We start from the raw sequence: 22,662 nt of genomic DNA, 5'->3' as shown, positions 1-22,662 counted from the left end.
CGATAATAAGTGAGCATGCTGCCAAATATGTGAGAAAACATTTGCAAATTAACGCTCTCCAATACGCTGCTCCATGTACCATAACGTTGCTTCAAGACTGCTCCAATGAACGCTTTGTATATTCTATCCGAATTAAGGCATACAAAAGAGCACATTTCAAACATCGTCCATTCATGCTTGTTATTTCCTGTCATTATATTGTTGGCCTTAGAACTAGAGGCTCTTCTTTTTGGACGAATTAGAGACTAAGAAAGCTCCAATAGGGAATACAAACATATATGTTTGATTTCAGTATGTCGTTCTGACAACAAATACAAAGATGCGGAATGAATGCATCTTTGTATAACCTTATGCGTGTGCAGAGGCAGTGATTTGGGTAGCAACATCTGGCTCATGAATATGGCCCAAGAGCGCTATTCAAACGGAGCCAAAATACTTTAAATTGGAACGAAGATATACATCAGAACAGAAGACATAGGATTCGATTCCTATTTCAAGACTTCAGAGGGATCTGCGCTCCAGCATTTATCTCTTAATTGGCCATCAGAGGAATTCAAGGGAAACGATGCTCTGTTTTTAGAAAAAATGGTTTTTCGTCGACCTGTAGGGGAAGGTTCTTGGTCCATTTACTGTATGTAAATGGTTTTGTTTCAAATAGTAACGTGGATTGATTTTGCAATGCGCTTGTCAAAAAGGCGACCTCCACATTCCACATGCCATTTTGGTCTAACAGCAAGAGGAAATGGAAAGTATAACGTGGCAGTACAGGTCGAAAACAAAATTAGAACGAAGACATCGATCCTGAGCAGAAAAATAGGGACAGATTGCCTATCCTAGTCTTCAGTTATGATTTGGAGGGTTCACACTACAGCGTCTGCCTTTGTATTGGTCACAGATATGTATGCGCTGATCTTTAGGAACCGATGAGTGGCTTTTTACTATTTTTCATAGTGCCAGTAGAAACAGTTCCATGTTTTCATGGATCGGTTTTCTTCTGAGCCGTTTAATGTATTTAAAAATCATCTGTAACGGGGAGGAGGGGAGAGAATTCTGAGAGCTGGTGGAGAACAGAGAGTTTCATTGTACAGCTGTTTGACAGAGATTTTAATAAAAAATGCAGCTCTGACCCCTGAGATTCCCGTGGTATGAAATTTAACATTTGTGTCATCCTTTGTTTCATATGTAGCCTGTTATGTGTTCATTTCATTTCATGATCGTTTCCAATTGAACAAATGAAGTGTTAAGGTAGAATTCATAACTTGTATGCTCTGCCTTTAAGTTTGTTCATATTTAATGTTTTCTTCTGTTTGACAAGGATTCATCTTCTATGCCCTTGTCAACTCCTCAGCAGTCTTGCCGTTCCATTTAATCTCAATTTGATGTTAAAATTTCTTGCCCACCTTGCCTCAGGAGATAATCTGTGTTTTTTATTATGTTTCTTTGTTCAAGCTGTTTCTTTGCCCCATGCAACCCAGAAAACCCCATCATCCATTAAAACCCCTTTTCCTATCAATTTACTAGCCTAAAATCAGTATTCCTTATTGGTCATCTCAGCCCCTTTGAAGAATTTTCTGCCGAGATAGACCCGAAGAGAGCCCTCTCCTGTCCTCGTAGGGCTAGCTACGAGGCTGAGCTTGGTTTGATGTTGCCTTGAGTTTCGCCTTCCTCAGCCTGAGGCAAATTCAAGCGCTAACATAGTGGCAACCATATTGGGGAAGAAAAAATGGTTTACTTGTTGATGTCATTTGTTTTATAAGCTACAGACGGAGCCTGAAGTTATGCCAGGTAGCCTTCGAAATGCTTTTGCTTTGCATTAGCGGAAGTAGATAAACGCTGCTTCAGTCAATCTCCGGTCTAGCTTGTAATCGTGACATCTAACTTGTTAATTGCCCCAGTACATGTATCAAGTTCAGATCTGATTGTTGATGGTGGACAACAATCAGGCATAAGAAGACTGAAATCATTCCCCTGGCGACTTCATTCACTGAAAAAACCAGAGATCAATGCTTCATGGTGACTTCACTGCAGGAAGATTAGTAGCTTTGAGCTTTTCAAGATGGATCGGGTTGCAAGAAGATACGCTCCCATGAGCCGAGATCACATCCCTGGTTTTCCAAATAAAATTCCAAAGGTAGATTGGTCAAGGAATTTGCCTACATTTAAAGATGATGGTAGGAAGGACGCTGCTCTACATCTGGTTAGATTTCACATGCATATTCGCAAGTTGAAGGTTGATTTTCCTGAAGATTGCTTGATGAAGATATTCTTGGCCACTCTGGAAGGTAAAGCCCAATCTTGGTATGAAAGTTTGCCGCCTGCTTGTATTTACTGTTTAAAGGATTTTCATGCTATGTTCATTGAAAGATATATGGACTCTTATCCATCATTAAATTTAGTTCAAGACTGTTGCAAGCATGCTTATAGTTTTATTGAAAGCCTTGAGAAGTTTTATGAAGATGATAATTTCATGGATGAAGAGATCATGGAAGCCCTGTATGAAAATCCGTTTCAGCAGCACACAGAAATCTTAGAGGATACTTGTCAAGATCAGCAGGCTGAAGATTTCCATATGGTTGAAAATGAGGAAAGAGAAAATGTTGTTTCAGATCTGTCCATAGAAGAAGACAGCATGCAGGTAACGCAGGAAAGTAATGTTCCAATCTCAGAAAGTGATGATGATAAATCAGATCGAGAGATAAATTGTGATGAGGCAAAACATGTTGTTCCGGATCTCATAAAAGAGAGTTGTATTGTCGCGGCTGCCTCAAATGAAGAAAATGGAGTAGCAGACCTAAATGCTCTCATCTCACCAGCACTAGATCTTCATGAGGAGGTAGTTCATTGCCTCTGTGAAAAACAAAATGAGATCTTTGTGCAAGTAAGTGATAAATCTCCTTTCAATAACTCAGTAATAAATGATAGTTTGAATGCCCTGCCATATGAAGATAATTACTGTTTAAGCAGAAGAAAACAAAAAGCATTGTCTCCTTTGTCTGAAGATGAGATAGATCTACTTTTGAGAGGTCTTGTTACAACCCAAGCCACAGCAGATTTGCAGTGCACACATAGTTAGGAAAGTGTTGGTGAAACTTCCTCCTCTTTTGAAAAAGATGACTGTCTTATAATCAGTTTTGTAGACCAGCAAAAAGATAATTTTTTCTTTCACAAAGATGATAAGGCTGTCATGTTTGATAATCTCGAAGATTGTTTTTTGTTTAAGAATGACCTACATCACATTCACACCACAGAAGAACAAAACATTCAGGATTTCCATTCAGATTCCTCTTCATATGTTTCATGTGCTGAAATGTTTTTCCAAGAAGAGATCTGCTCATCCATTTGTTCAGAGTTTTTTGAAGTCTATGAGCATACTTTTACTGAAGCACATGATGAAGGCAGATCAGAATTTGAAACAAAGGACACCTTGTTCTTTCAGCAGGAGGTAGCAGTGGCAAATCTTCATGTTTTTCATGATCCTATAGCAAGTTTGTTGCAGCCAGCAGTGAAAGTGTTTATTACAGTGTTTTGTTGCAGCCATGGTCAACTATGTTTTTGGATGCCCAATGATAGGTTTGTACTGTTGACCAGAAGATATGATAAGAAGGATCAATCAAGAAGGCATCTACTTGATTGGTTGCATTGGCATTTTGATATAGTTTGATGGTATATTGTCTTGTAAGAAAACAGGTGGTTGTCATCATGATTTCAAATCTTGATGGACTGCTGCCCTTCAATAAGCTTTGTAAGTTCTTGTTTTAGTTAAGTCAGTCATGAGTCATTTGTCAGTCAGTTTTCAGTCTTTTTGTTAAGTCAGTTTGTGTCAGTTTTTAGTCATGCATTTTAGCTTCAATGATGGACTCCATTGCCCAATGGATGGAGGCACTGTCTGCTCTCCCAAAGTTCTGCTGTTCTTGGCACCTCCACGAAGCGACAACTGCCATCCCAATTGGAGCCAATGTTAGACTCCGTCTCCTCAAATCTTCTGTAAATACGCTGCCATGCTACCAGTGTACTTCTCAGAGATCTCCTTCCACAACCAAGACAATTTCTGAGCGATAACAACAGCATTAATATTTGTATTTTTCCGGAGGTATGTTCCTCACCAAGTAGATAGGCTGGAGAAAAAAAATGCAATTGGAAGACAGAGCAAGGGTGCATCAGAATTGGAGACCTGGATAGTAAATTTAAATATTTCTTTAAGGAATTTTCAGAAAGTACCAGAGTGGGAACTGTTGTTAGTCTTCTGATACGAACTGCTCAAAAAGTTCCAAGGCTTGCAGAGGCTCAATCCCGTCAAACTCATCCCTCTCTTTTAAACATTTCTTGGTTATTCTAACCAGGATAGTGCCAGTGTTGAAATCTATGACGAGAGCCAATGTAAAGTGAAGGAGAAGAGAGGCATTATCAATTTTTGACAGCCGTGGAAATCCCACTGTCGAGGTCGATATTTATCTTTCTGATGGTTATCTTTCCAGAGCTGCTGTTCCAAGTGGTGCTTCCACTGGTGTGTATGAAGCACTGGAGCTTTGTGGTGGAGGGAAGAACTACATGGGAAAGGGTGTTTCAAAGGCTGTTGAAAATGTAAATAAAATTATCGGACCAGCTCTTATTGGCAAGGATCCAGTAGATCAGACTGGAATCGATAACTTCATGGTACAGGAGCTTGATGGAACTCAAAATCAATGGGGCTGGTGCAAACAAAAGCTTGGAGCAAATGATATATTAGCTGCATCTCTTGCTGTTTGTAAAGCAGGGGCTTATGTTAAGAAGATACCTCTTTATCAGCATATTGCAAACATTGCTGGTAACAAAACTTTGGTGATGCCAGTACCTGCTTTCAATGTCATTAACGGAGGTTCACATGCAGGAAATAAACTGGCAATGCAGGAGTTTATGATTCTACCCGTTGGAGCTTCTTCATTTAGAGAGGCCATGCAGATGGGTTCATTTACCACCATCTGAAGACTGTAATTAAGAAAAAGTATGGTCAAGATGCAACAAATGTTGGAGACGAAGGAGGCTTTGCTCCAAATATTCAGGAGAATAAAGAAGGCCTCGAGTTATTGAAGATTGCCATTGAGAAAGCAGGCTATACTGGCAAGGTTGTTATTGGCATGGATGTAGCTGCTTCCGAGTTTTACACTGAAAAGGATCATGCAGTTCATTTTACACAGGAATTTGAAACTCTTTATACCAATGGACCTGCAGTTGGCGGTGGCATCAGGTCTTTTCACTGTCATTGCAAATGAAGGTGAACACTTCAAATAGTCGAAAACATTGATATATTTCATAGGTTTCAGTTGCAATTGGTTTGCCATCGCGGGTACAAAGGAATCGATAAGCCAACTGCAAGTAATAATATGCCAAATCCAAGCGATAATAAGTGAGCATGCTGCCAAATATGTGAGAAAACATTTGTAAATTAACGCTCTCCAATACGCTGCTCCATGTACCATAACGTTGCTTCAAGACTGCTCCAATGAACGCTTTGTATATTCTATCCGAATTAAGGCATACAAAAGAGCACATTTCAAACATCGTCCATTCATGGTTGTTATTTCCTGTCATTATATTGTTGGCCTTAGAACTAGAGGCTCTTCTTTTTGGACGAATTAGAAACTAAGAAAGCTCCAATAGGGAATACAAACATATATGTTTGATTTCAGTATGTCGTTCTGACAACAAATACAAAGGTGCGGAATGAATGCATCTTTGTATAACCTTATGCGTGTGCAGAGGCAGTGATTTGGGTAGCAACAGCTGGCTCATGAATATGGCCCAAGAGCGCTATTCAAACGGAGCCAAAATACTTTAAATTGGAACGAAGATATACATCACAACAGAAGACATAGGATTCGATTCCTATTTCAAGACTTCAGAGGGATCTGCGCTCCAACATTTATCTCTTAATTGGCCATCAGAGGAATTCAAGGGAAACGATGCTCTGTTTTTAGAAAAAATGGTTTTTCATCGACCTGTAGGGGAAAGGTTCTTGGTCCATTTACTGTATGTAAAAATGGTTTTGTTTCAAATAGTAACGTGGCTTGATTTTGCAATGCGCTTGTCAAAAAGGCGACCTCCACATTCCACATGCCATTTTGGTCTAACAGCAAGAGGAAATGGAAAGTATAACGTGGCAGTCCAGGTCGAAAACAAAATTAGAACGAAGACATCGATCCTGAGCAGAAAAATAGGGACAGATTGCCTATCCTAGTCTTCAGTTATGATTTGGAGGGTTCACACTACAGCTTCCGCCTTTGTATTGGTCACAGATATGTATGCGCTGATCTTTAGGAACCGATGAGTGGCTTTTTACTATTTTTCATAGTGCCAGTCGAAACAATTCCATCTTTTCATGGATCGGTTTTCTTCTGAGCCGTTTAATGTATTTAAAAATCATTTGTAACGGGGAGGAGGGGAGAGAATTCTGAGAGCTGGTGGAGAACAGAGAGTTTCATTGTCTAGCTGTTTGACAGAGATTTTAATAAAAAATGCAGCTCTGACCCCTGAGATTCCTGTGGTATGAAATTTAACATTTGTGTCATCCTTTGTTTCATATGTAGCCTGTTATGTGTTCATTTCATTTCATGATCGTTTCCAATTGAACAAATGAAGTGTTAAGGTAGAATTCATAACTTGTATGCTATGTCTTTAAGTTTGTTCATATTTAATGTTTTCTTCTGTTTGACAAGGATTCATCTTCTATGCCCTTGTCAACTCCTCAGCAGTCTTGCCGTTCCATTTAATCTCAATTTGATGTTAAAATTTCTTGCCTACCTTGCCTCAGGAGATAATCTGTGTTTTTGATTATGTTTCTCTGTTCAAGCTGTTTCTTTGCCCCATGCAACCCAGAAAACCCCATCATCCATTAAAACCCCTTTTCCTATCAATTTACTAGCCTAAAATCAGTATTCCTTATTGGTCATCTCAGCCCCTTTGAAGAATTTTCTGCCGAGATAGACCCGAAGAGAGCCCTCTCCTGTCCTCGTAGGGCTAGCTACGAGGCTGAGCTTGGTTTGATGTTGCCTTGAGTTTCGCCTTCCTCAGCCTGAGGCAAATTCGAGCGCTAACATAGTGGCAACCATATTGGGGAAGAAAAAATGGTTTACTTGTTGATGTCATTTGTTTTATAAGCTACAGACGAGCCTGAAGTTATGCCAGGTAGCCTTCGAAACGCTTTTGCTTTGCATTAGCGGAAGTAGATAAACGCTGCTTCAGTCAATCTCCGGTCTAGCTTGTAATCGTGACATCTAACTTGTTAATTGCCCCAGTACATGTATCAAGTTCAGATCTGATTGTTGATGGTGGACAACAATCAGGCATAAGAAGGCTGAAATCATTCACCTGGCGACTTCATTCACTGAAAAATCCAGAGATCAATGCTTCATGGTGACTTCACTGCAGGAAGATTAGTAGCTTTGAGCTTTTCAAGATGGATCGGGTTGCAAGAAGATACGCTCCCATGAGCCGAGATCACATCCCTGGTTTTCCAAATAAAATTCCGAAGGTAGATTGGTCAAGGAATTTGCCTACATTTAAAGATGATGGTAGGAAGGACGCTGCTCTACATCTGGTTAAATTTCACATGCATATTCGCAAGTTGAAGGTTGATTTTCCTGAAGATTGCTTGATGAAGATATTCTTGGCCACTCTGGAAGGTAAAGCCCAATCTTGGTATGAAAGTTTGCCGCCTGCTTGTATTTACTGTTTAAAGGATTTTCATGCTATGTTCATTGAAAGATATATGGACTCTTATCCATCATTAAATTTAGTTCAATACTTTTGCAAGCATGCTTATAGTTTTATTGAAAGCCTTGAGAAGTTTTATGAAGATGATAATTTCATGGATGAAGAGATCATGGAAGCCCTGTATGAAAATCCGTTTCAGCAGCACACAGAAATCTTAGAGGATACTTGTCAAGATCAGCAGGCTGAAGATTTCCATATGGTTGAAAATGAGGAAAGAGAAAATGTTGTTTCAGATCTGTCCATAGAAGAAGACAGCATGTAGGTAACGCAGGAAAGTAATGTTCCAATCTCAGAAAGTGATGATGATAAATCAGATCGAGAGATAAATTGTGATGAGGCAAAACATGTTGTTCCGAATCTCATAAAAGAGAGTTGTATTGTCGCGGCTGCCTCAAATGAAGAAAATGGAGTAGCAGACCTAAATGCTCTCATCTCACCAGCACTAGATCTTCATGAGGAGGTAGTTCATTGCCTCTGTGAAAAACAGAATGAGATCTTTGTGCAAGTAAGTGATAAATCTCCTTTCAATAACTCAGTAATAAATGATAGTTTGAATGCCCTGCCATATGAAGATAATTACTGTTTAAGCAGAAGAAAACAAAAAGCATTGTCTCCTTTGTCTGAAGATGAGATAGATCTACTTTTGAGAGGTCTTGTTACAGCCCAAGCCACAGCAGATTTGCAGTGCACACATAGTCAGGAAAGTGTTGGTGAAACTTCCTCCTCTTTTGAAAAAGATGACTGTCTTATAATAAGTTTTGTAGACCAGCAAAAAGATAATTTTTTCTTTCACAAAGATGATAAGGCTGTCATGTTTGATAATCTCGAATATTGTTTTTTGTTTAAGAATGTCTACAGCACATTCACACCACAGAAGAACAAAACATTCAGGATTTCCATTCAGATTCCTCTTCATATGTTTCATGTGCTGAAATGTTTTTCCAAGAAGAGATCTGCTCATCCATTTGTTCAGAGTTTTTTGAAGTCTATGAGCATACTTTTACTGAAGCACATGATGAAGGCAGATCAGAATTTGAAACAAAGGACACCTTGTTCTTTCAGCAGGAGGTGGCAGTGGCAAATCTTCATGTTTTTCATGATCCTATAGCAAGTTTGTTGCAGCCAGCAGTGAAAGTGTTTATTACAGTGTTTTGTTGCAGCCATGGTCAACTATGTTTTTGGATGCCCAGTGATAGGTTTGTACTGTTGACCAGAAGATATGATAAGAAGGATCAATCAAGAAGGCATCTACTTGATTGGTTGCATTGGCATTTTGATATAGTTTGATGGTATATTGTCTTGTAAGAAAACAGGTGGTTGTCATCATGATTTCAAATCTTGATGGACTGCTGCCCTTCAATAAGCTTTGTAAGTTCTTGTTTTAGTTAAGTCAGTCATGAGTCATTTGTCAGTCAGTTTTCAGTCTTTTTGTTAAGTCAGTTTGTGTCAGTTTTTAGTCATGCATTTTAGCTTGAATAATGGACTCCATTGCCCAATGGATGGAGGAACTATCTGCTCTCCCAAAGTTCTGCAGTTCTTGGCACCTCCACGAAGCGGCAACTGCCATCCCAATTGGAGCCAATGTTAGACTCCGTCTCCTCAAATCTTCTGTAAATACGCTGCCATGCTACCAGTGTACTTCTCAGAGATCTCCTTCCACAACCAGGAAAATTTCTGAGCGATAACAGCAACATTAATATTTGTATTTTTCCGGAGGTATGTTCCTCACCAAGTAGATAGGCTGGAGAAAACAAATGTAATTGGAAGACAGAGCAAGGGTGCATCAGAATTGGAGACCTGGATAGTAAATTTAAATATTTCCTTAAGGAATGTTCAGAAAGTACCACAGTGGGAACTGTTGTTAGTCTTCTGATACGAACTGCTCAAAAAGTTCCAAGGCTTGCAGAGGCTCAATCCCGTCAAACTCATCCCTCTCTTTTAAACATTTCTTGGTTATTCTAACCAGGATATTGCCAGTGTTGAAATCTATGACGAGAGCCAATGTAAAGTGAAGGAGAAGAGAGGCATTATCAATTTTTGACAGCCGTGGAAATCCCACTCTCGAGGTCGATACTTATCTTTCTGATGGTTATCTTTCCAGAGCTGCTATTCCAAGTGGTGCTTCCATTGGTGTGTATGAAGCACTGGAACTTTGTGGTGGAGGGAAGAACTACATAGGAAAGGGTGTTTCAAAGTCTGTTGAAAATGTAAATAAAATTATCGGACTAGCTCTTATTAGCAAGGATCCAGTAGATCAAACTGGAATCGATAACTTCATGGTACAAGAGCTTGATGGAACTCAAAATCAATGGGGCTGGTGCAAACAAAAGCTTGGAGCAAATGCTATATTAGCTGTATCTCTTGCTGTTTGTAAAGCAGGGGCTTATGTTAAGAAGATACCTCTTTATCAGCATATTGCAAACATTGCTGGTAACAAAACTTTGGTGATGGCAGTACCTGATTTCAATGTCATTAACGGAGGTTCACATGCAGGAAATAAACTCGCAATGCAGGAGTTTATGATTCTACCCGTTGGAGCTTCTTCATTTAGAGAGGCCATGCAGATGGGTTCATTTACCACCATCTGAAGACTGTAATTAAGAAAAAGTATGGTCAAGATGCAACAAATGTTGGAGACGAAGGAGGCTTTGCTCCAAATATTCAGGAGAATAAAGAAGGCCTCGAGTTATTGAAGATTGCCATTGAGAAAGCAGGCTATACTGGCAAGGTTGTTATTGGCATGGATGTAGCTGCTTCCGAGTTTTACACTGAAAAGGATCATGCAGTTCATTTTACAAATGAATTTGAAACTCTTTATACCAATGGACCTGCAGGTGGCGGTGGCATCAGGTCTTTTCACTGTCATTGCAAATGAAGGTGAACACTTCAAATAGTCGAAAACATTGATATATTTCATAGGTTTCAGTTGCAATTGGTTTGCCATCGCGGGTACAAAGGAATCGATAAGCCAACTGCAAGTAATAATATGCCAAATCCAAGCGATAATAAGTGAGCATGCTGCCAAATATGTGAGAAAACATTTGCAAATTAACGCTCTCCAATACGCTGCTCCATGTACCATAACGTTGCTTCAAGATTGCTCCAATGAACGATTTTTATATTCTATCCGAATTAAGGCATACAAAAGAGCACATTGCAAACGTCGTCCATTCATGCTTGTTATTTCCTGTCATTATATTGTTGGCCTTAGAACTAGAGGCTCTTCTTTTTGGACGAATTAGAAACTAAGAAAGCTCCAATAGGGAATACAAACATATATGTTTGATTTCGGTATGTCGTTCTGACAACAAATATAAAGGTGCGGAATGAATGCATCTTTGTATAACCTTATGCGTGTGCAGAGGCAGTGATTTGGGTAGCAACAGCTGGCTCATGAATATGGCCCAAGAGTGCTATTCAAACGGAGCCAAAATACTTTAAATTGGAACGAATATATACATCACAGCAGAAGACATAGGATTCGATTCCTATTTCAAGACTTCAGAGGGATCTGCGCTCCAACATTTATCTCTTAATTGGCCATCAGAGGAATTCAAGGGAAATGATGCTCTGTTTTTAGAAAAAATGGTTTTTCATCGACCTGTAGGGGAAGGTTCTTGGTCCATTTACTGTATGTAAAAATGGTTTTGTTTCAAATAGTAACGTGGCTTGATTTTGCAATGCGCTTGTCAAAAAGGAGACCTCCACATTCCACATGCCATTTTGGTCTAACAGCAAGAGGAAATGGAAAGTATAACGTGGCAGTCCAGGTCGAAAACAAAATTAGAACGAAGACATCGATCCTGAGCAGAAAAATAGGGACAGATTGCCTATCCTAGTCTTCAGTTATGATTTGGAGGGTTCACACTACAGCGTCCGCCTTTGTGTTGGTCACAGATATGTATGCGCTGATCTTTAGGAACCGATGAGTGGCTTTTTACTATTTTTCATAGTGCCAGTCGAAACAGTTCCATCTTTTCATGGATTGGTTTTCTTCTGAGCCGTTTAATGTATTTAAAAATCATCTGTAACGGGGAGGAGGGGAGAGAATTCTTAGAGCTGGTGGAGAACAGAGAGTTTCATTGTACAGCTGTTTGACAGAGATTTTAATAAAAAATGCAACTCTGACCCCTGAGATTCCTGTGGTATGAAATTTAACATTTGTGTCATCCTTTGTTTCATATGTAGCCTGTTATGTGTTCATTTCATTTCATGATCGTTTCCAATTGAACAAATGAAGTGTTAAGGTAGAATTCATAACTTGTATGCTCTGCCTTTAAGTTTGTTCATATTTAATGTTTTCTTCTGTTTGACAAGGATTCATCTTCTATGCCCTTGTCAACTCCTCAGCAGTCTTGCCGTTCCATTTAATCTCAATTTGATGTTAAAATTTCTTGCCTACCTTGCCTCAGGGGATAATCTGTGTTTTTGATTATGTTTCTCTGTTCAAGCTGTTTCTTTGCCCCATGCAACACAGAAAACCCCATCATCCATTAAAACCCCTTTTCCTATCAATTTACTAGCCTAAAATCAGTATTCCTTATTGGTCATCTCAGCCCCTTTGAATACTTTTCTGCCGAGATAGACCCGGAGAGAGCCCTCTCCTGTCCTCGTAGGGCTAGCTACGAGGCTGAGCTTGGTTTGATGTTGCCTTGAGTTTCGCCTTCCTCAGCCTGAGGCAAATTCGAGCGCTAACATAGTGGCGACCATACTGGGGAAGAAAAAATGGTTTACTTGTTGATGTCATTTGTTTTATAAGCTACAGACGGAGCCTGAAGTTATGCCAGGTAGCCTTCGAAACGCTTTTGCTTTGCATTAGCGGAAGTAGATAAACGCTGCTTCAGTCAATCTCCGGTCTAGCTTGTAATCGTGACATCTAACTTGTTAATTGCCCCAGTACATGTATCAAGTTCAGATCTGATTGTTGATGGTGGACAACAATCAGGCATAAGAAGGCTGAAATCATTCACCTGGCGACTTCATTCACTGAAAAAACCAGAGATCAATGCTTCATGGTGACTTCATTGCAGGAAGATTAGTAGCTTTGAGCTTTTCAAGATGGATCGGGTTGCAAGAAGATACGCTCCCATGAGCCGAGATCACATCCCTGGTTTTCCAAATAAAATTCCAAAGGTAGATTGGTCAAGGAATTTGCCTACATTTAAAGATGATGGTAGGAAGGACGCTGCTCTACATCTGGTTAGATTTCACATGCATATTCACAAGTTGAAGGTTGATTTTCCTGAAGATTGCTTGATGAAGATATTCTTGGCCACTCTGGAAGGTAAAGCCCAATCTTGGTATGAAAGTTTGCCGCCTGCTTGTATTTACTGTTTAAAGGATTTTCATGCTATGTTCATTGAAAGATATATGGACTCTTATCCATCATTAAATTTAGTTCAAGACTGTTGCAAGCATGCTTATAGTTTTATTGAAAGCCTTGAGAAGTTTTATGAAGATGATACTTTCATGGATGAAGAGATCATGGAAGCCCTGTATGAAAATCGGTTTCAGCTGCACACAAAAATCTTAGAGGATACTTGTCAAGATCAGCAGGCTGAAGATTTCCATATGGTTGAAAATGAGGAAAGAGAAAATGTTGTTTCAAATCTGTCCATAGAAGAAGACAGCATGTAGGTAACGCAAGAAAGTAATGTTCCAATCTCAGAAAGTGATGATGATAAATCAGATCGAGAGATAAATTGTGATGAGGCAAAACATGTTGTTCCGGATCTCATAAAAGAGAGTTGTATTGTCGCGGCTGCCTCAAATGAAGAAAATGGAGTAGCAGAACTAAATGCTCTCATCTCACCAGCACTAGATCTTCATGAGGAGGTAGTTCATTGCCTCTGTGAAAAACAGAATGAGATCTTTGTGCAAGTAAGTGATAAATCTCCTTTCAATAGCTCAGTAATAAATGATAGTTTGAATGCCCTGCCATATGAAGATAATTATTGTTTAAGCAAAAGAAAACAAAAAGCATTGTCTCCTTTGTCTGAAGATGAGATAGATCTACTTTTGAGAGGTCTTGTTACAGCCCAAGCCACAGCAGATTTGCAATGCACACATAGTCAGGAAAGTGTTGGTGAAACTTCCTCCTCTTTTGAAAAAGATGACTGTCTTATAATCAGTTTTGTAGACCAGCAAAAAGATAATTTTTTCTTTCACAAAGATGATAAGGCTGTCATGTTTGATAATCTCGAAGATTGTTTTTTGTTTAAGAATGACCTACAGAACATTCACACCACAGAAGAACAAAACATTCAGGATTTCCATTCAGATTCCTCTTCATATGTTTCATGTGCTGAAATGTTTTTCCAAGAAGAGATCTGCTCATCCATTTGTTCAGAGTTTTTTGAAGTCTATGAGCATACTTTTACTAAAGCACATGATGAAGGCAGATCAGAATTTGAAACAAAGGACACCTTGTTCTTTCAGCAGGAGGTGGCAGTGGCAAATCTTCATGTTTTTCATGATCCTATAGCAAGTTTGTTGCAGCCAGCAGTGAAAGTGTTTATTACAATGTTTTGTTGCAGCCATTGTCAACTATGTTTTTGGATGCCCAGTGATAGGTTTGTACTGTTGACCAAAAGATCTGATAAGAAGGATCAATCAAGAAGGCATCTACTTGATTGGTTGCATTGGCATTTTGATATAGTTTGATGGTATATTGTCTTGTAAGAAAACAGGTGGTTTTCATCATGATTTCAAATCTTGATGGACTGCTGCCCTTCAATAAGCTTTGTAAGTTCTTGTTTTAGTTAAGTCAGTCATGAGTCATTTTTCAGTCAGTTTTCAGTCTTTTTGTTAAGTCAGTTTGTGTCAGTTTTTAGTCATGCATTTTAGCTTGAATAATGGACTCCATTGCCCAATGGATGGAGGCACTGTCTGCTCTCCCAAAGTTCTGCGGTTCTTGGCACCTCCACGAAGCGGCAACTGCTAGCCCAATTGGAGCCAATGTTAGACTCCGTCTCCTCAAATCTTCTGTAAATATGCTGCCATGCTACCAGTGTACTTCTCAGAGATCTCCTTCCACAACCAGGACAATTTCTGAGCGATAACAACAACATTAATATTTGTATTTTTCCGGAGGTATGTTCCTCACCAAGTAGATAGGCTGGAGAAAACAAATGTAATTGGAAGACAGAGCAAGGGTGCATCAGAATTGGAGAACTGGATAGTAAATTTAAATATTTCCTTAAGGAATGTTCAGAAAGTACCACAGTGGGAACTGTTGTTAGTCTTCTGATACGAACTGCTCAAAAAGTTCCAAGGCTTGCAGAGGCTCAATCCCGTCAAACTCATCCCTCTCTTTTAAACATTTCTTGGTTATTCTAACCGGGATATTGCCAGTGTTGAAATCTATGACGAGAGCCAATGTAAAGTGAAGGAGAAGAGAGGCATTATCAATTTTTGACAGCCGTGGAAATCCCACTGTCGAGGTTGATATTTATCTTTCTGATGGTTATCTTTCCAGAGCTGCTGTTCCAAGTGGTGCTTCCATTGGTGTGTATGAAGCATTGGAGCTTTGTGGTGGAGGGAAGAACTACATGGGAAAGGGTGTTTCAAAGGCTGTTGAAAATGTAAATAAAATTATTGGACCAGCTCTTATTGGCAAGGATCCAGTAGATCAGACTGGAATCGATAACTTCATGGTACAGGAGCTTGATGGAACTCAAAATCAATGGGGCTGGTGCAAACAAAAGCTTGGAGCAAATGCTATATTAGCTGTATCTCTTGCTGTTTGTAAAGCAGGGGCTTATGTTAAGAAGATACCTCTTTATCAGCATATTGCAAACATTGCTGGTAACAAAACTTTGGTGATGCCAGTACCTGCTTTCAATGTCATTAACAGAGGTTCACATGCAGGAAATAAACTGGCAATGCAGGAGTTTATGATTCTACCCGTTGGAGATTCTTCATTTAGAGAGGCCATGCAGATGGGTTCATTTACCACCATCTGAAGACTGTAATTAAGAAAAAGTATGGTCAAGATGCAACAAATGTTGGAGACGAAGGAGGCTTTGCTCCAAATATTCAGGAGAATAAAGAAGGCCTCGAGTTATTGAAGATTGCCATTGAGAAAGCAAGCTATACTGGCAAGGTTGTTATTGGCATGGATGTAGCTGCTTCCGAGTTTTACACTGAAAAGGATCATGCAGTTCATTTTACACAGGAATTTGAAACTCTTTATACCAATGGACCTGCAGGTGGCGGTGGCATCAGGTCTTTTCACTGTCATTGCAAATGAAGGTGAACACTTCAAATAGTCGAAAACATTGATATATTTCATAGGTGTCAGCTGCAATTGGTTTGCCATCGTGGGTACAAAGGAATCGATAAGCCAATTGCAAGTATTAATATGCCAAATCCAAGCGATAATAAGTGAGCATGCTGCCAAATATGTGAGAAAACATTTGCAAATTAACACTCTCCAATACGCTGCTCCATGTACCATAACGTTGCTTCAAGACTGCTCCAATGAACGCTTTGTATATTCTATCCGAATTAAGGCTTACAAAAGAGCACATTTCAAACGTCGTCCATTCATGCTTGTTATTTCCTGTCATTATATTGTTGGCCTTAGAACTAGAGGCTCTTCTTTTTGGACGAATTAGAAACTAAGAAAGCTCCAATAGGGAATACAAACATATATGTTTGATTTCAGTATGTCGTTCTGACAACAGATAGAAAGGTGCTGAATGAATGCATCTTTGTATAACCTTATGCGTGTGCAGAGGCAGTGATTTGGGTAGCAACAACTGGCTCATGAATATGGCCCAAGAGCGCTATTCAAACGGAGCCAAAATACTTTAAATTGGAACGAAGATATACATCACAGCAGAAGACATAGGATTCAATTCCTATTTCAAGACTTCAGAGGGATCTGCGCTCCAGCATTTATCTCTTAATTGGCCATCAGAGGAATTCAAGGGAAACGATGCTCTGTTTTTAGAAAAAATGGTTTTTCATCGACCTGTAGGGGAAGGTTCTTGGTCCATTTACTGTATGTAAGAATGGTTTTGTTTCAAATAGTAACGTGGCTTGATTTTGCAATGCGCTTGTCAAAAAGGCGACCTCCACATTCCACATGCCATTTTGGTCTAACAGCAAGAGGAAATGGAAAGTATAACGTGGCAGTCCAGGTCGAAAACAAAATTAGAACGAAGACATCGATCCTGAGCAGAAAAATAGGGACAGATTGCCTATCCTAGTCTTCAGTTATGATTTGGAGGGTTCACACTACAGCGTCCGCCTTTGTATTGGTCACAGATATGTATGCACTGATCTTTAGGAACCGATGAGTTGATTTTTACTATTTTTCATAGTGCCAGTCGAAACAGTTCCATGTTTTCATGGATCGGTTTTCTTCTGAGCTGTTTAATGTATTTAAAAATCATTTGTAACGGGGAGGAGGGGAGAGAATTCTGAGAGCTGGTGGAGAACAGAGAGTTTCATTGTACAACTGTTTGACAGAGATTTTAATAAAAAATGCAGCTCTGACCCCTGAGATTCCTGTGGTATGAAATTTAACATTTGTGTCATCCTTTGTTTCATATGTAGCGTTTTATGTGTTCATTTCATTTCATGATCATTTCCATTTGAACAAATGAAGTGTTAAGTTAGAATTCATAACTTGTATGCTCTACCTTTAAGTTTGTTCATATTTAATGTTCTCTTCTGTTTGACAAGGATTCATCTTCTATGCCCTTGTCAACTCCTCAGCAGTCTTGCCGTTCCATTTAATCTCAATTTGATGTTAAAATTTCTTGCCTACCTTGCCTCAGGAGATAATCTGTGTTTTTGATTATGTTTCTCTATTCAAGCTGTTTCTTTGCCCCATGCAACCCAGAAAACCCCATCATCCATTAAAACCCCTTTTCCTATCAATTTACTAGCCTAAAATTAGTATTCCTTATTGGTCATCTCAGCCCCTTTGAAGACGTTTCTGCCGAGATAGACCCGGAGAGAGCCCTCTCCTGTCCTCGTAGGGCTAGCTACGAGGCTGAGCTTTGTTTGATGTTGCCTTGAGTTTCGCCTTCCTCAGCCTGAGGAAAATTTGAGCGCTAACAGGTAGTATTCAGGCCTCGTATGCACGGTTATACAAAATTTTGGATTTATTGGTAAAGACCCACAGGATCCCATAAGTTGTCTCAATCACTAAAGCCAAACCTAGGAACCATGTCAGAAAGGAGATAGAGGAATACTTGGATCAACTGGGACATATTTCTACTAAGGAGGAATTGGGGGTGAATAGACATAACATGCAAAAATACATCGGTGGCCCTGTCCAAGTGCGAACAATGTTGCTCATGCTTCAAAAGGAAGTAGAAACTGGTTCCAAATAATTGTACCTAGATGCCATGGAGGCTATATTTTGTTTCTAGCCAGACAGCATCACAAAGCTTGGGTATGTCATCATGCAATACCAAGCTTGGCACCAATATGTGATCGAGAAACATCAAGTGGAAGTTGTTGAGCTTGAGTTCTCCCAAACCCAAGCATGATGGTGTTTTGTCTTGTTAGGCAATATAATTGGCTCTACCCTATTTTGTCTTATATGGGTACGAGTCAAAATTGTAAAACTATTTGTGATTAATTTGTAAGTGGAATTCCAAGTGTCAATATTGGAATGTGAAGAGTCATGATGTAATGTAATGAGTTATTTTGTAAAGAAGTTGAATGGTCATGAGGGTAGTCCAAAAGTCACAAAGGGGAGTTGAAGAGTCACTCCCTCATGTTATAAATAGAACCTCATAACTCATGTAAATGGCTTTTGGGAGCTAATAGTCTATCTAGGTTTAGACTTAGAGTTAGGAGCTAGGGAGTTTTGTGAGAGCCTTAGCTTCTCCGTTGTGTAGAGGAAGTATGTTTTTTTGGAGGAGCAGGTGATGTTGACTTCATGTTACACTATTGGGGCTAGTGGTTCATCAATGGTGTATGTACGATTGGAAATTTCATTAAATAGAAGCTTAGATCCAACACATTTTCATGCATATGTTATAAATTTAGTAGGACTATTCTTGTTGATGATGATGATGATGATGATAGTTAACGTCCACTGAGACCAAACTTTGGTCTATCGAACCTAAAGAAACAAATTATTTAGTTTGATTTAAGATTTTATTCCTATGCTCAAAAAGCTTGGAGAGAAGCCTCCCGAGCTCACTATAAGTTTGACAACGTAAAAGGCTAGGAAGGTCAGTATTGCAACAAAGATTTTGAAACTGAGATGTTGCAATGTATGTTATTTAACCTATGCTTATGAACTATTTCGTTTGCATTGGTACGAACCTATTGAATGTGTGTTGTTGTATTAATTCATCGATGTTAACTTGTGAACTATTTCACATATTATTTTGTGATGTCATTATGCTCTTGTGTCCCTTTCAAGCTGCGTACTATTACATAATTTTAAGGTACTCACTTATTTTCCCTTTCATGTGGCATAACCTTCATGCATCACACTTGATTCTTTGTAGGGTCACACACTTGTTCTCACCAAAGTCACTATACATCACTCTATGCATAATTGCAGCCAAGGCATATCATTAACACCCACTGCATTAACAACTAGGCCATATTGACTCCTACACGAAACAATGTGAGGTCTAATTAGGACTTTATATCGAGGAGATCCCTTGAATGTTGTCGGGTCCAACACTATCAACATTTATGGTGCTAGAAAGAGGGCCAGATGACAAGATGATCCCATGCAGCCTGCTTGAACTTTCTGCACTCAATAATGGCTTCTATCTTAGCCCCGACATGTTTTTATAATACCTCAAAACTAAAAGTGTTGGTGGAAATCATTAATGACTTTTCAAATCTGAAATTTAATGGCGAGGGTGAAACAAACTTCTTTGAGCACACTGCTCATTTTCTTGAATTTTGCACAAAGCACAATATTCATTGTGAGGAAGCTGCTTGTAGGTTGTTCACTCTTACGTTCAAAGGGCGTGTAAGGGAATGGTGTTACACATTTCCTGTCGCTTCCATACACTCTTTCAAACATATTGCCACATAAATTTACCACACCTTTGATAGTTATGATTAAAAATATGTTCAAGAAAATTATGTGATTGCGAAAAGCACATGATGAATCTCTTGATGATTTTCACGATCATTTCATTCATTTTTTGCTTTGAATTTTTTGAAGATGATGTTGATTGGCCTTTAATGAAAGAGAAATTTGAATTTCTTGTTCACATTTCGATGAATCCGCACGAATATGAATCTTTCGAAATCCTCCCAACATACCTCGGTATTAGAGCTTCTAAATCTGTGACGGACGAGGTTGTTGTACAAATAACTCACTGTCTCCTTCTAATCAAATAGCTCCAATTCCGCAGGTTGAGGTGGGAGAACTTGAGAATTCATCTGTTGATTTACCACCATCTTCTCCCACCCCACATACTCAAAATTCCAGTGCAAGTTTGGACTGTGAATTTGATGTTTGCAATGAAGTGTTATCTCCTCATCCTCCATCCTTTGGTTCCTTTGGTCCTTCGAATTGTGAGTTGTGTTGTTCACCCGTTTCCAATGTTTCTTTGGATGTTCACGAGGATCAAGTTCGGGATGGAGTTAGTGTCGCGCAAAAACTTTGTGATATCATTTACAATGACTATGTATGGTATTCCACATCTGAATAAGAATCTGCGATAAAGGTTGATTTTTCTCCTTCCGCGCCTCTTCCCCATTATCCTAACATTTTCCGTTATTCTGTCACTCCTGTTGAATCTTGCGAAAATTTAGTTTCTAATGATATTATTACTTCCAATCATTTTCAAAACTCATGGAATATCAGTTTTTCATTTGAATGTGGAGAGTAAAAATCTTCTCTTTTAAATCTCCCCAATCTATCATCTCATCATTATGAAGAATTAGAGGGTGAAATTTCTTGTTTTGAATATTCCCCTCTCTATGATTCGTCAGATCATGAGGATGCCTTTGTTTTTTATCTTGAACTTTCTGATCATGCATGTCGTGATATTTTCATTCATTCATCTAATCACGATTCTAATTTTTCTGCTGTTGGTTTTTATAAGCCACTGGTCTTTGATGATCTACCTTCTGATGATTTGGAACTTCCGCAAGATGTCTAGGCACTTCAGCCCGAGATGATGGTAATGTCAGGTTCTCGTAGGCTTGAGATCAATTCCAATTCCGATTAGAACAATGATGTATCTTTCAAGGCTCCTAATCACTTCTCTACACAAATTGAAAATCAATCTCTCACAATTTTCACGTCCTCCATCTGCATTGTACGATCCTGTCGCTCAGTCATTGGAGGAGTCATACATGGTGAGCATGGTGGAAAAACACAAGTTTTATTTTTTCTTCATATTCACCCAATTTCACAATTTGAAAGTTTGTTCTTGCATGTCTTTGAGTCGCAATGTGTTGGAACACCGTAACACATTCACAAAATGTTTTACATGCACTTTTCTTTCATACTTTTTTTGCATGCATTTTCAAACTTCGAATGTCTTGGTATGTATTGCCTTATATTTCTTGTTTTTTTTTTGTTGAATACCTTTCTTGATATGAATTCCCTCGCTTACATAGGCCAATTGATGCGTCGGTGGTTACAATGGAATTTACATAGGTTTGGCCTAGCCTCTGTTAGTTTAGGAGTAGGAATAGTTTATTTCTTTCATTCTTTTGTTTTTCTTTGATTTACTTTTTGACTTGCTCCTTTTTCTGTCTTTTCATTTTTTTTCCATCTTAGAATAACTTCCACATGAGACCATGTTTGGTTTCTGAAGTAAGCATGGTGAAGTCCACGAGGAAGTTGTGCTACTATCAACACTTGGTTACCTGTTTATTCCCTCTCTTTGCGTGAGTCTTGCATTCTTATAGTTGATGATACTTTGATGGAAAATACATTTTTTTCGGAGAAAACCATAGTGGAATCATAATGCTTGAAATTATAACTAGTACTGCCTACTCTAATCGGTCTTGTATTTTCGGTTAATCCTTGTGAGCTAAGTTGAGTAGAGTAAGAAGGGAAGGAAAACCTTAACAAGTGTGTTAGAGGTATATATACAAATATACTTCTTTGAAGGGAAAACCTCTTATGCTCTCAATAAGTTAGGATATGTGTTCTTCCTCATTAAATCAATAAGTGCCTATGCATAGTTCTATGAACAAAAAGAAAAAAAAAAATAAGGCAAAAGAAGAGAAAGGCTTCCTACGCAGAGGGGTGAAGCAAGAAACCCTGCTAGGGTACTTTCCAGGCTCGCTGGAAGTGGAGCAATGTTTGTGTTCCTAAAGTGACTCTGTGAGGGTACTCTCCAGGCTCGCTGGCTATGGAGCAATTCTTGTGTTCCTGAAGTGACTCCGCTGGGGTACTATCCAGGCTCACTGGCAGAAGAGCAATGTTTGTATTCCTGAAATGACTCCGTTTGAGTACTGTCTAGGCCTGCTGATAGTGGAGAAACACCAGAGATGAAAACTAATATTTTGACAATTATTTTCATTTGTGTATCTATATACTCCTTATCCCCAATTGAAACAACTTAGTTTGACTTGGCTTGGATAAGTGTGTCACCGATGAAGAGAATGGTAGGGACTATATCTCTAATGCAAGCTAAGTAAAGAAGCTATGGTAATCGATGAACTCAACAATACTTCTTGAAGAGTTAGACTTGTTTTGCATGACGCAAGACCCATATAGAGAGTTGGAGTTCTACCAATGTGTCTCCAAGTGTTGTAGCAGCTACAACCACCCTCCAAAATTTTGCCTATGCTTTGATTTCAGAGCCTTCCTTTCTGTTTACATGAGCTTATCTTTGACTATCGTCAAGTATTCATGATTTTATTGAGAGTTATTCTTTTCATTTGTGATTGTGTTCACTTTTTTATACTTAACTGATTTTTTTGAGTCATAAGCTATCCTTTTGACTTGAT

The 22,662-nt window shown here is 39.0% G+C and overlaps 1 pseudogene; it reads left to right on the top strand.

Moving 5' to 3' along the window:
• The first annotated feature begins 4,128 nt into the window (after positions 1 to 4,128).
• On the top strand, positions 4,129 to 16,566 carry LOC149236629 (uncharacterized; annotated as a pseudogene).
• Positions 16,567 to 22,662: the final 6,096 nt, after the last annotated feature.

This window comes from Pinus tabuliformis, chromosome 8, assembly GCF_031772625.1.
Source record: "Pinus tabuliformis cultivar Carrire ecotype Pingquan chromosome 8, CPIR1, whole genome shotgun sequence".
Classification (NCBI taxonomy): Eukaryota; Viridiplantae; Streptophyta; class Pinopsida; order Pinales; family Pinaceae; genus Pinus; species Pinus tabuliformis.
Note: the sequence above shows the minus strand (reverse complement) of the source record. Positions and strands in the feature narration are given on the sequence as shown.